A 16,525-nucleotide genomic window follows, 5' to 3' on the forward strand; every position below is an offset into this window, starting at 1 on the left:
TTGTAAGAGCAGGTTACCTTCTACAACCCTGAGGACCTATGAGTCTGCATGAGATTGGATGAGTAAGGATGATTTTTCTCCTGACAGACTCTTCATCCTTGTCATGGTGGCCAGCCAAGAAGTAGTAGCCTACCAGCTCTCTGCTTCAGGAATGGTTTCATACCTTGTGAAAAAAGTTGTGTGCTAACTACCTCATCGCTGTACTTAAGTGACATATCTTTGTCTAAAGCTTCTTTCCTGATAAAAGCGACTTGCTGTACAAATCGCAACTTTCAGACGATCCCAATAACAACTCAGTGCAATACAGGAGGCTTGGCTCTTAGACTCATTATAGTACACAGATGCTTTACAGGATCAAACCAGCATATGCAAACACAAAAGCATTCAGTGTCCTGGCCTCCCACCAAAGTAGAAAATTCAGGACTACAATTATGATTAATGGAGTTGATGAAAGGCTTTGTTGTAGAAAACAAAACAAGTTCTTCATACAAACTCAATAAAAATACAATAGGTACTACCCTTCCCCAAGACCACAGTTAACCAATAGTTGTATGGTCACAACTTAGCTAAAGGCAATTTAGTATAGCACCTGAAATAGTCAAGCAGCCATAAATGACGAAGAAGACACGCTAGACAATTAGTCTAAGATGACTGAAGAGTGAAGTTACTCTCCAAAAACTAAGTAATGAAAGAAACACAAGTTTCTCAATTAGCGTTATTTTTTTTTAACTTCAGATTGGCTATCGGAAGCTATTTTAATGAAGACGTTATTACTTAACGGAGAGAGAGAGAGAGAGAGAGAGAGCCCTACAAAACTTAAGGGTTAAATCTGGCATTACCTTCCACTCATGATAGGGTAAATATAAATATTTACCCTAGCATTCTCAACCGTCAAAGACAAAATACATTGCATAAGCTATAAATAGCAACAATTTTGCAACAAATAAAAAGATGAAAATAAAATAAATAAATAAATAGGTCTATTAATAATTCACAACCCTTAATGGCAACCCAAACAAAACCATTATTACTTTACTAGACTCACACGAAAAACAAGAGACGCATCGTGGATATAAAAGGGAACAAAAGTATCGTCTCTGTAACAAAAAAACACCACCATATAGTAGCAGGAGGTCATCCTTGACACCAATACCCCTTTCTAACAACTACCGCGATATAGATACCACCCCAACACCGCCACCTCCCATCCCATACCACCACCACCATACCAGTACGTAGTAGTACTACTTCCCACAACCTACCCACTCTGAGTCCCCCACCTCCATCTCCTCTCCCCACGTCTCACGGGCCAGTATATCCCTCCCTCCCTCCCTCTCCCCACCTTGAGGAGAGTCTGGCTGGAGGAGCAATTCTGGCCGAAATTGGTCTAAATGCGCTCAGGACAGAGACGGTCTCTATAGCACCAGCTGGAGCGTGACTCAGCGGTTTTTTGTCGCCCCTGCAACTTTTGCAAGTTGTGCTTTCGGTCAAGAAAGAGAGAGAGAGAGAGAAGAGAGAGAGAGAGAGAGAGAGAGAATGATAAATGTGAAGACGAACGGGACTGTTGGATGAACGTTATGGGAAGAGAAATAATTAGAGGTTAGGCGAGAAATATGACATAGCGACGAAGGGAGATAGAAAGAAAAAGGAGAATGAAAAGGGGAAAGAGAAATCTGTTGTTTTTTCTTTTACAGAGAATGAAAGGGAAGGAAGAGAGAGGACGATAACGGTAATGGAAAAATGTAAGAAAAGAAATAGGAATTGCGTGAAAAATGGTAAAATAATTGAGACAGAATTCCTAACTCTTTCAACAATCAGTCACAACTGTTGCGATTCCTTGTGATGTGTCCAAGTTACGTCCTCAGAAATGATGTCACAAAGGATATTGAAACGTCAGTTATTGGCGACGGAGTCTCCACCGTGATCAAGATAATAACGAATTTCGTGTTTTTTCAAAGCTTGTGTATTGCCAAAGTATTGTGTCATCGTTAAAGACAGTTTTGTTTTCAATACGTTTTCTGCAGTCATCGGGGAAACTGAGTAAATCTGTAAACATTACTATTTACTAAGGTTAACATATTGCCACGACAACTAAATTGACAGCAGTCAATATTGCCAAGTAAAATATAAACCCAGAAAATGGCAACAGTAATTGATGATTTCCGCCATATTCAATAATGACCTTGAATGTCATGGAAGGGTCATAGGTCAAATCTGACGACTTGCAAGGGAGTAATGCCACACATTCTCATGTACTAAAAATATTCAAGACAGTGGAATGAATAAAAACTGTAATTTGTTCAGTATTCTGAATGCAGGCGAATATACCAATTTTAAAATATTTCTTAAACTTTCAGAATATTTATTTGATAAAAATGAAAAAGGGCAAAACAGTTTCAGCGCTTGAAATCTTTTTACTGACGTTGATTTCTAAGTTGAATATTTTTAAGTTATTTATTTTTTTTTTTTTTGCTGTAACCAGTGACCCAAACTAAGGTGAATACGAAATACAATTATTTGTATTTTTCTCATGAAGAGTAAAAATAATTAGGAATAGCTGACTAAGGTTGGCCATAGCTACATCTAAGTGTAAAAAAAAAAAGTTTTACCAATATGCAAATAATAAAAAAAATACATATGAAGTATATACACATTAGGACTAACAGAATCGTGGTTATAGATCTGAAAAGTCTGGAAAATGGTAAATTTTTTACAAAATATACCACTATTTGTTTCATTGATTGATTTTAGAGCAGTAAATTTTAATTAGTACTCAACATTATCATCACCATACAGACTGTGATGACAGCCAAAGATGATGGTATAGTGATGACAAAGGCACAAACAAAGACAAAACACTTTATATTTCATAACTGGACACCAACAAAAATCCGACAGAGGTTATACACCAAGTTTAATTAATCCAGTTCAGAAAATGCACAATATTCTTTATCCGTTAGTGGTAACCCCTCCCTCAACTATGGGGTCTATCCCACCCCCATCCCCCTCACCACTCTCTCTGGACTGAGAGATCAGAGCTATGAAAGCAGCAAGAATGGATACTATTCTTGCACCGAATATTTTTTCTCACTATTCTTTTCCCCCTACTGGTAACACCCCAACCCCAACAAAGGCGTCTATCAGACCACCCCCCCCCCTTCCCCAAGCCCATTTACACCACCCTCTCCGGACCGAGCGATTATAGTCTCTTTGTTTTCCCATTGAGCTAAACAAGTTTAGTCGTACGTATGAAAAGACAGAAAGACGGCTAGCTAAGCCTGTCATATACTTTCCCTAAGCGCCCTTCAAGGTTCTTCCTTCATTGATTTATTGCTGTGTTCCTTAATTTTAACGCTGCATTATTTCACAGTGTAGTGTGGATTGTCCTAATCAAGGTAAAGAGAGGAGCTCTTTGGCTTGGTCCTTATAGTGGAGCTGAATTAGACCGAGGTTAGACTAGCTATTTCAATGCTTTATCAAATTTTCTCTGCGAGTTCTATATAATAACTACTATAAAACAATTCTCCTTGTCTTTTAATCAATAACTTCTATTTTTATCTATTAATTTGTGAATTTATTTTTCTATTCTAATACCTAGTCTCTTCTCTGCATTCCTGTTACCTTCTTCTACTTCTTTCAAATGAGCGCCATAGTTTTTGGAAACTTGAATTTCAAGTCAATGGTCCGCCTGTGGTGGTCCTGTTCTACTATATAATAATAATATAATAATAATAATAAATTTTTCGATGTGTTCCTGAATAGTCCCATCATATCACTTCTAGGCTAAGCACTAAAACTGTGCCAACTTATTATAGTCGCATATCACAGCTAGACCTAGTATTAAATTTTTACTAATTTATTTACCATTACCAGAGCGCCCTTTTTCTTTGTTTGAAGGGGAGAGGGGAGAGGGAGGGAAGGAACACTCGGAAGGCCAAAAACTGACAGAATTCCGGTTTTCTAAATTACACGTTCAAGACAACAACACCAACGCCACCACCGGCTAGCCGTCCAGAATACAGAACAGGAGCATATAACCATTTTGACATCTTACCACATGAGCCTCGTCCCTCCCTCCCTCCTCTGTTTCCAAGCAAGACTAGACCAAAAATGATCTCTACCTCGAGAGCTTAAAAACATCATTTGTCACTCCTTGAGTTCATTACTAATTATATAAATCGCCGCAGTTCCCACACTAATTATCGACATTAATCACCAGCATCCTGATAAACACTTGCTCTCGCATTACCAGTAAATGAGAGAGCAATTAGACCGAAGGGGGGAAGCGGCGCGCTTACAAATCTCTAGCAGATACTATGTTGAAATTAATGCCACACACATATTTACTATATTTCAACTCTTGTTTCTTTTATTTCCAACAGATTTGCAGATTCATCGACTACAAAGCGAGAGAGAGAGAGAGAGAGAGAGAGAGAGAGAGAGAGAGAGAGATGCTGTTTAAATACGGGATAAGCCATGCACACACACACACACACACACACACACACAATAATGGCTTAGACCTATATTAAATCTCTTGGTTCTTATATCTCTAACAATTACAGATTCGTCGACTACAAAGCGCTGCTGAGAGAGAGAGAGAGAGAGAGAGAGAGAGAGAGAGAGCGGCTAAGGGGAAAAGGGGGAAATAAAGCTGTCTATATCGAGTGAATCTTACGTCTGGCATCCCATATTGACTCAACGGCAACCCGGCACCACTATACTACTGGGAGGGGGATCATGGATGGGCTTCCTTCCGTGATTGGGGGAGGGAGCGGGTGGGTTGTTGGGGGTGGAGGAGGATGGAGTGAGTGGAGTGTTGGGGGAGTTGGGGGGGAGAGAACGGCAGGGGTGATGAAACTCGCTACAATAATAGTCATCCCTCATCGATCACTCCTCCCCCTAAGAGGACACCCAACCCGGCACCCACCCCACCCGCCTCTCACCCATTCCAGCCCGGAGGGACGAGGGAGACTAAAAACGCTGGCCATTTTCACCAAAACAATTTACGTTTGCCGTTGTCCATCGCGCTGTTTACCGTCGAAATAATATTTTAAATTACTTAAAGAAAGGCTTATTATACAGAAAATAATCACGATATTCTTGCTTAATAGCGGTAGGGAAGAAGGAATATTACCTTGAACGTAATGGCGGTATCAGTTCCAGCTCCCATTTCAACTCTTCACCTCCCCCTAAGATTCTCCTCTCTCTCTCTCTCTCACGTAATGGCGCACGATATCGATCTTTCCCTTTTATATTATATATAAAGTGCGGCCATTACGTTGGCGTTATTAACCTCGATACCGATATATGTATGTATGTCGCTAAAGGAACGCACAAGCGATGGTCTCACACACACACACACACACACACACATATATATTATATATATATATATATATATATATATATATATATATATATATATATAATTTCATACGTATATATATATATAATATATATATATATATATATATATATATATATATATATATATATATCTATATATATATATATATCAACATTATACAATAACTACCAGAAATTATCGTACAATGTGGATAAATGTATTAAATACAAAAACCCTTCTTTATTTTCGTTGAAATTCCTTCCTCAGATTTACAACGTATTAGAAAAATTACAATAAACTACAATAAATTTACATCGCTTTCGTTGAAGGGAAAAAAATTTGTTGGCTCACTAACAAAACAATTTTATTCCAAATAGAAATTCTCTATTCGCATGAGAATATTGCAGAGCTATAATAATCTTTATATAGCAAATGTTTCCTTTATAAACTTTTATATGAAAATACTCAGGCGAAAAATGAAAAAATGTAAGACACGTAATTCTGCATAAAATAATTCATAACCAACAATAAAAATTCTAAAAAGATATTTTTATATTTGAAAAAGATTATATCCATTTATTTTGATTTTATTGCAATTTCATATATGAAGTGCTTATTGTTATTTTTAAGAATATTAATATTGTTTTAAATTGAAAAAATTATATTCCTATATTTTGATTTTTTATTAAATTTCATAATGCCTAATATGATCGGCTATTACTATTATTAAGGATATATTAATAAAAAAATATGGTTTTTTAAAGATGTGTATATGCATAAATTATTTAGTCTACATGAAACTTAACCCCCGAATAGAATATATATATATATATATATATATATATATATATATATATATATATATATATATATATATATGATTAAACCTAAGATTACATAAAATGTCAACAAGAACTGCATGATAAACAATACAACAAGAATTGTATGATACAATCCATTTATACTTATCCCCAACATAGCCTCAAATATACCTCATTACATACCACATACCAAATAAACGCATAGGCACCGATCCAGCGAATCTCTCTTCTACACCAATAAACAAACGCGCGCACAATCACACACACATGCACGCACACAAGCACAAACATATGTAGCTTACCTACGCCTCACGACATACCCAACAAACAAACATTCAAACCTCTTCCTTACACCAACAAACAAATATTCAAACACAAACACGCACAAACAAAATACTCTACCTATACCATAAGCTATATCTAACAGCCAAATAAGCGCTACTCCAACAGCCATCCTCCTTAAACAAACAAACATGCACAAACAACACAAGCACACACAAACACGCGCGAACAAGCAAACATATATAATCTACACATACCTCAGGACAAACTAAACACCATAGAAAAGCTCATATCCCGTAGCCCTCTCTCACTTACACAAACAATCACTCAAACAAACACATTCAAACATGCACAAACAGATATATATATGCACTGCTTATTCCTCATGAAATACTGAACAACCACACAAGCACCTATCGAGTAACCCTCTCCTTTACACCAACAAACACACGTTCAAACAAACAAACACGCACAAACAAATGTGCAAATAAACATACCCTACTTCATGACATGTCCAACAGACACAAAAGCACCGACCACTAAACATCTCCTTTATACCAACAAATAAACAAACATTCACACTTAAACACGCACAAACACTAGCGCAAACAACACAAACGCACACACAGGCATAGTACACAACCACTTCATGACTTACCTAACAAACACAGTAGCACAGATCCGACAAGAATCTCCTTTAGACCAGTAACAAACGCGAGCACAAACACGATGACAAACAACACAAACGCACGCACAGACATACACAAGCATTTCATGATTTGATTTGCTTAACAGACACCAGAAGCACCGATCCGCCAAAGCTCCCTCCATGACACCAAAAAAGTAGAAATAAATAAATGCAAAGAAATTCACTAACACGCACGCACAAACATAATACCTATATATATATATATATATATATATATATATATATATATATACCGTCAGGACCAAAACGCAATATTGCTGACTAACGCGCCTGAACTTGACCCTATATTAGGTGGGCCGAGAACCATGAGACGGTGAAATTCGCTTGGAACTCAAAAGTCACCGGATTTATCCAACGTCCTCCAACACCACCACCACCACCACCACCACCTCCTCCTCCTCCTCCTCCTCCTCCACCTCCTCCAACACCTCTTATACACTTGACGGACGACCTTAGGCTTACTAAGGCGTCGTTCATTCATTTTCCTCTGTTGCTGATTAAGTGCAATCGTCACACTGAGAGAGAGAGAGAGAGAGAGAGAGAGAGAGAGAGAGAGAGAGAGAGAAAGTGTTACAGCAAATGAGAGGGAAAGTAATCCGTATTATTTTAGCATGATAAGAGACGGAATGAGAGAGAGAGACAGAGACAGAGAGAGATTGATTTTATTCGTTAATAGGTTTACTGAGAGAGAGAGAGAGAGAGAGAGAGAGAGAGAGAGAGAGAAAGTGTTACAGCAATTGAGAGGGAAAGTAATCCATATTATTTCAGCATGATAAAAGACAGAGAGAGAGAGATTGATTTTATTCGTTAATAGGTTTACTCAGAGAGAGAGAGAGAGAGAGAGAGAGAGAGAGAGAGAGAGAGAGAGAGAGAAATTCATTTGGTTCATAAGGTTTCTCCGAAGCGGGTGGTTAAGCGCTTGCGATCACCGTCACTTCTTCTTTTTTCTTTATTTGGCTTTCATTTGCTTTCTTCCACTTTTTCTATTCTCTTTCGCTTTCACTTTTATTTTTCGTTTAGGGGAAAGTGGACTGACGGTAAAAATTTAATACATGAAATCTATAAATTTATACGATACGGAGCAATTTAGGAAACATTTTTTGCAGACTATAATTTATAATTATGTTTATTTTCCACTATAAATATATTTATATATATATATATAGATATATAAATATTATATATGATCTATATATTTACCTATATATATATATATATATATATATATGTTCTTGCTTCAAACAAATATATATATATATTTATGCTAACGGCAAACAAATATATGATGCTCGCTATAGATAAATATATATTCATGCCCACTATATGTTTATGCTCACTATAAAAAATATATGCTTTCGCCCACTATTAATTAATGTATATTTATGCTCACTATAAATAAATAGATGTTTACGATCACGATAGATAAATATATGTTTATGCTCACTGTAAATATGTTTATGCTCGCTTTGAATATATATAAGTTTTTGCTCACTTTAAATAAATTCACGTTGCCGATCACTATAGATAAATATATTTTTTCTCACTATAAATAAATATATCTTACACTCACTACAAATAAATATATTTTTAAGACCGCTATGAGTAATTATAAGTTTTTGCTCACTATAAATAAATATATTTTACGTTCACTATAGAAAAATGTAAGATTTTTGCTCACTATAAATAAATATATGTTATGTTTATGCTCGCACAAAACAAATACGTTCATGCACATAAACGATGCAGAGTAGAACCCGTAAACGGTGAAAAATGGTAAAGAAAGAATAATAATAATAATAATAATAATAATAATAATAATAATAATAATAGCTGTTACTTCTGCTAGGACTTAGTTTAACTAAAACGATGCAGAATAGAACCCGTAAACGTTGGAAAATGGTGAAGAAAGTATAATAATAAATAATAATAATAATAATAATAATAATAATAATAATAATAATAATAATAATAATAATAATAAATAATAATAGCAACTTCTACTAGGGCTTAGGTTGACTAATCGATACAGAATAAACCCGTAAACAGTGAAAAATGGTAACGAAAGTATAATAATAATAATAATAATAATAATAATAATATAATAATAATAATAATAATAATAATAATAATAATGATAATAATAATAGCTTCTACTTCTACTAGGGCTGAGGTTAACTAAACGATGCAGATTAGAACCCGTTAACAGTGCGAAATTCTAACGGAAGTAAATTTTAAATTTAATGTAAATATAAAATAACGCTGGATGTATTTGGGTACCTTAAGCCTCACTGCTTATGTCATTTCATTATAAATTCTCCATAAAAATGGCTCCTCATTTACAGCCTGCGTTAGCGGGTATTCCCGTGTGGGTTTTAATATCGCGTTAGTGAAAATATTAACCCCCAAAATTTTGAGATTTCTAAAAATTGTTTTATGAAAAAATATATATATATTTTTTTTAGTTAAAAACGCGGATATCCTCCTCTTATTCTAGTATTGCGTTGCTGAAAATATTAAGTGAAAAATAATTTGGACTGTTATAAAAAATGGTTTTCATTAAGAAATATAAATTTTGTTACTTAATAAAAAAAACTATTTTCATTTTCAAGGATTGCAACGATGACAACGAAGGGTCTGTTGCAGAAAATATTAAGAAAAAAAAAAGGTTTTATTTTAAAAAATTTTGTTTTAACTTATTTTTAAGTGCACCAATAATATTATGTTAAAAATAACGTATCCTATACAAATTATTATTTATTACAAGCGATTATCATACGTATATATGCTATTATTGTTCGAATTGCCATCACTTTTATAAAATATATATAAATATGAAACCACCGTTCATAATTCAAAATAAAAATTTTGTACTTATTTTTAAGATGGATATAAATCTTCAAAATGAGATATTCTTGTAATTAATATTTGGAGCTAAAAATGTCCGATATGAAAAGGAAAAACAATGAGCATTTGTGTTGCATTATAATAAGACATTGTTACCTTCAAGAATAGATTTTCTATAATATATATATATATATATATATATATATATATATATATATATATATATATATATATATATATATATATACATATATATATATATATATATATATATATATATATATATATATATATATATATATATACATACATATACATACATATATATATATATATATATATATATATATATTATATATATATATATATATATATATGTATATTATATATTGCGGTGGCCTCTCCTTTTTCGGTTCATAATTATCGTATTAATATTTATAATGCAGGGATAAAAGCTCCCGGAGTGGGGGGAGGGTGAGCGTGAAATATGTCTTAAATTTTGTTTGTTATGTGAACTGACGAAGTTATTTTCGTGTAACCTAAAAGAAAAAAAATACAAATCTAAATTTATTATTCGAAGCTTAAAATTTTCCACGCGAATGAAAAATATTGGTGAATATTTACTTTATAGCCTATATATATATATATATACACACAAACACACGCGCGCTCAAATAATCATTAATTTAGTATTTTCAAAAGTCACATTTGTTCTTTTACTTTTAAATATGAACGCTGAAAATCGTCTTCTTTATCGTATAAAAAAAATGGCCGAGTCTAAAAGTAGGTATGCTGCAAATTCATAAAAAAAAAAAAAGGTTAAACAAATACTTGAATTTTTTCCACAATCCGAGGATTAGGACGGCAAGAGGTGCTACTAAACCGTGGACTAAACAGCAATGTTATCTAAACACACTAAACACAACAAAAGGCTTAGATATTGAATCCCACCCCCCCCTTTTTTAACATTTTTGAATTTTTATTTTTTAGAACCTCTTCTATTTCGTTTGTGTTGTACAGAACTAAATTTTCTTGGTATCAGATAATCAATTATTATTCTTTTTTTTTTTTTTACATTTGGTTGCAAATCAATATATAGGTACATAATAGCAATTATTTTATATTTACATTTGATTATAAATTAATAAATATATAATCAACTTGAAGTGGTTATTAATTTCTTTAAAATAAAAAATACTAAAACTATTTTTCCTAGATTTGGTTAGTGGTAAATAAAAATAAAATACGTATAAATATATTATAATAATAATAATGAATAATAATAATAATAAATAATCATAATGAAATAATAATAATAATAATAATAATAATAATAATAATAATAATAATATAAGTTCTTTAATAATAGATATAACATTATAATAAATAATAATAATAATAAAATGTTTATGATAATAATAATAATATAATAATAAACTATCAAAATTATAATATTACTTTATCACATACTACTTTCAAGGCAAGCTATTTTATTCTAAAAAATATAGAAATCCACAATAAATAAAGAAACAATAAATTTGTCGAAAGTTCAAACTAAAGTGAATCGTCTTTTCGGAAAAATACTGAAAATGAGAAAAATTAATATTAAAAAAAATTATCAAGAATCTTAATGATATCAGCGGATACTACTGTCATTTTATTACACTGAAGAAGTGGCTTATCGAACGAATGTCAAGTCGAATTGATTCGGTAATTTTGCTAAACCGGGTGTGCCACCCTCACCCTTCCTTACCCTACCTACCCCCCTCCCTCTCTCTTTCTCTCTCTCTCTCTCTCCAGTCATTTAGAGCGGTTCTATTGAAAGGATGCAAATGACATATATATATATATATATATATATATATATATATATATATATATATATATATATATGACTTATATATATATATATATATATATATATATATATATAGAGATATATATGTATATATATATATATATATATATATATATCTATATATCTATATATATAATATATATATATATGTTTATTAAATTATAGATATACATATAATTTCCATAAAAGTAAATATGCCTATTAATAAAAAATAATCGATATTTTCTTAAGGATGGCAAAAAATGTGTAAAATAAAAAAAATTAACCATGACAGTAAGATCGTAAGTGATTGCGCGAAAAATATATATGAAAATAAGATAAGATGAAGACTATTTTCAATTGAATAAATAAAGATTGAAAATAGTTTTTATCTGAGAAGATCACGTTCTTAAAATATTCCCACAATTAGGTATAGCATTCTGTATGCAAAGCATCTAAGATTACAGAGCGTTTTCGAGCGTCATCGATAAGACGAATAGATAAAAACCAGAGATATGCTTTATTTAATTATGAGGGCGAGGAATAATTCCTTTTGATGTCCAGAAAATAAGGTCTGATTTAAAACGATTATATAACATGCAATGATGTGCATTTGTGAATATATCCACTATTGCCTTTGTCGAAGAATAAGCTATTTCATATCATAAATATTGGCATCTTAATAATTAAATATATTTTGGAGGTTGCAAACTTTGTTTACAGTTTTTTGTAATGTTATGGATTATTACTTCAAGCGTATCTTTCTTTAAATCAGAAAACGATGTATTTTAAGTAACATTTTAAGCATCAGAACTACTAGACGAAAAATTCAGGTTTGCGAAATATCGACTCAAACATCTATAGGGTGTCCATAAAGTCCCAGTACTATTATAAGCAATAAATGCATGTTACGGTACTGGGACTTTATGGACACCCTGTACAATGTATCAGATCAAGTGTCGATAGACTATTTTATAGTTTGGATGTTTTCACTTTTAAAAATTGTAAATAAATCCCAAGCCGTAGTAATCCAGGACCGCTCGGAAAGCAGCGGCCGGGGATTTAAGCTTTATAAACGAAAACATACCTGGGATTTGATCAAGGGTTTCGAACACATTGTGGAGGTTCCCGTATGAGAACATGTCTTCCATTTTTATAATAAATGTTGCAAATCTTTAACCTCCGAACTCCATATAAAGCGCCATAGGACGGGGAGAGATAGAAATAGAGATAGAGAGACAGAAAGGGGTTCCGCCATTTTGAAAAACCAACTCTCTCTCCTTTTTTTCTCTCTCTCATTTGTTCGAATACATTCACATGGAACTTCCATCATCTTAAAAATTTTCCATTGTTCGTATCCATCGGAATTTGGCTTCGTTTGTGAAGAGTTTATTTAAGGATAATTATCACTATTGCTCGCGCGATCGTAAGCTTAAGTCACATTTATCCTTGATATTTTTGGTCTCTTGGGATTAATAAATAAAAGAAAATAAAGATAGAAAAAGTATCGAGATGCCGAGTGGGTTTGGAGACCGTTATGCGTGGAGAGAGAGAGAGAGAGAGAGAGAGAGAGAGAGAGAGAGAGGTACTCATCTCTTGTGGCGGGGGCGGGGGTGGGTGGGGGGGAATCCAGATGAGTGTTTAGGGCTTTACGGGAAGGCACAGGCAGGAGACAGAGGATATCGCCCCCCCCCCCCCCGACCCTCCTATACACCCTACCCCATTCCTCCCCTCCCACCCCATCCACTCCACTCCAACACTACCTCCACCACGCAGCCATTGATCGTTCCCTGCAAACACACACACACACACACACTATCCACTACTACTCCCTCAACCACCAGCACCAACGCATCCTCTCTCTCTCTCTCTCTCTCTCTCTCTCTCTCTCTCTCTCTCTCTCTCCTCGCCACCACCAGCAGTGTCATGATCGTCCACTCCAGACCAGAGTGAGAACACCAGGCAGTCGCAGCAGAAGACGAGCAGCAGATGAGACGGCCGCCACAGAACCCTTTTATTATAAGTCCTTCACTTGCAGAAGCACTATACTACGTTGGGCTCGTTCTCACTCACGCAAGCACGAGCGAACACACGCACGCACGGCTAAACCGTCACCAACACCACCACTAGCACGACACAAGGACGCACGCACAAACGCACGCACACGACCCTTGCAACAGACAACAAACAGGATGCCAGTACACCCTTCCACTGTGGAAATCGGCACTAGAATGAGCAAGAAGAGGCTGCTGCCTTGCCTCCTCCTCCTGCCGCTGTCCGTGGGCAGAGCGGCAGCAGACATATACCAGCCACGGCTGCTGCTGCTGCTGCTCCTGCTAGCTAGTCCTGCTTCTGCTAGTGGTCCTGCTGCTGATCCTGCTTCTGCTGCTACAGAGCAGCAGCAGCAGAAGAAGAAGAAGCAGGCAGCAGCTGAGCAGCAGCAGCGCCTGGTAATGGGTACTCGTAAATTTGAACCAAATGTGGGACATGAATCGCAGCCATAAATTTTATTACTCTGGCGCCCCACAAGTCCCCCTTACCCCTACCCCCTTCCCTTGGGGGGTGGGGCTGGGGGTGCTTGTGCCAGCCTAGCCTAGCCTAGCTTATCCTAGCAGCAGGAGAAAGCCTCTCGCGCTTATACTTACTACTTGGAGCTGCTGGTGATGTCGATCTGACGTCGCAGGAGGGTGGGGGAGGTGGGAAGGGTAGGAAGGGGAGGAGGGGGGAAGGGTAGGATTCTTCCAGTGACGTCACTTTATCACATCATCCAATGACTCATTTTAGGAGTCGTCCACCTCAGGGAGTCTCTCCTCAGACGTCGAATCACAAAACCCGAAGCTCGGACGCAACTCACGCCCTTCGGTGCTCTAGACGAGAACGTGTGGGCGTCCAGGATGAGGAGGAGGAGGAGGAGAAGGAGGAGGTGGTATGGTAGTGGTGGACTCCTCCTACACTGAAAGAGAAAGGAACAGACGGGAGCTTCGAAAGGATTGAGTCGAACAACCGAGTCCGAAGGATTTCATGAATGAAAGGACCCGTTCACACTTGGGGCATCTCCCGGGTCTGCTGCAATAAATCATCATGGCTTTATCAAGTGAGGAAGAGGAGGACCAGGAGGAGGAGGAAGAGGTGGTTGTGATCTCTTGAGCAACTAAATTTCATTGACGTGATTCTCTATATTGTCGAGCTGAATTTGTACTAATAATTAAAATATTAGAAGGTTATTTCTAAATACACACACACATACACATACACACACACACACACACACACACCACACACACATATATATATATATAGTATATATATATATATATACAGAGAGAGAGAGAGAGAATGTTATTTTTCAGCCTTCGGTCACAAGCTGCGAAGTTATATTCAAATAGAGTCCCTTTTGTCCTGACAAATCTTTCCTTTCATTTTTTTTCATCTATGAAAGATCGTCAGTTCAAAACTATGCAAGCAAAACTTGCATGCACAAGCAAACTAAACAGCAAAGTTTCTTTCTTTGTTTTTATCAGGGAATAGTTGATATATAGAAGCTTATCTGTGATAGCTCGATTGACCAATAATTAGATTAATTTAATTTGGACTATACTACATTATACAAGAGAGAAACCCATTTACTAAAGTGAGCTAAATATCAATAATTATTAATTAATATCTACTTATCCTAAATTCAAGACGAAGACATACATAGGAATTTTTTTGTGATTGATGGCTAAGATTCGACAAGAGGAAGGTTAATTTGGAGAAATAAAAGAAAAATTGTTCACAATAAAAAAATCTTCATTTGAAAACCCTTATGGACAGAGTCAACAGACTTTATAAACCCAAGTTCCAGCGCCTCAGTGGCGTGATCGGTATGGTCTCAACCTGCCACCTCGGTGGCCGCGAGTTTGATTTTCGCGCATTCCATTGAGGGTTCAGAGATGTGTATTTCTGGTGATAGAAGTTCACTCTCGACGTGGTTCGGAAGCCACGTAAAGCCGTTGGTCCCGTTGCTGAATACAAACAAACAAACCCAAGTTCCAAAGGGCAATAGGCCTGCAGAGAGAAAAGAGTTATAAGGAAAGGAGATATATTGATAAATATGAAGAAATGAGAAATGAAACCAATATGCCTAAATATCAGGAGACGTCAGCGGCAGCAGCAAAGAGCAGAGAGCAGGAATGAATTCTCTGCTCGATTGAACATTTGGGGATCAGAAGATTCCACCAGATTCCACAACATCGCTGGGCCAACTGTTCCACTGTTCCACATGTCAGTTGTAGCCAAGATAAGACTCCTAGCGAACTGTGACGGCATTCAAAAGTGAATGATGTAATAGAAAAAAAGAGTAAAAACCAGTTGCAGTAAATGTAACAAAAAATATACCTTACAAATAAAAGATCTATGTTGACGACATAACGCTCGATCATATCGCATTACTTGACTGATGTTTGGAGTATCTCTTCCTTTATAAGTTCTATCTACGTCTATAAACAACTCCAAGCAAGCATTCATTCACAGCCAATAATCCCCGTAGGGGGTTAGTGCCGTCAGTGCGCCTCACACTGTGCGCTCAAGGTTCTTTGTATAGCGTCCCTTCAGCCCCTAGCTGCAATCCCTTCCATAATGTTTACTATACCTCCGTTCGCATTCTCTTTCTTCCATCTTACTTTCCAACCTCTCCTAACAAG

Source organism: Macrobrachium nipponense, chromosome 8 (assembly GCF_015104395.2).
Source record: "Macrobrachium nipponense isolate FS-2020 chromosome 8, ASM1510439v2, whole genome shotgun sequence".
Classification (NCBI taxonomy): domain Eukaryota; kingdom Metazoa; phylum Arthropoda; class Malacostraca; order Decapoda; family Palaemonidae; genus Macrobrachium; species Macrobrachium nipponense.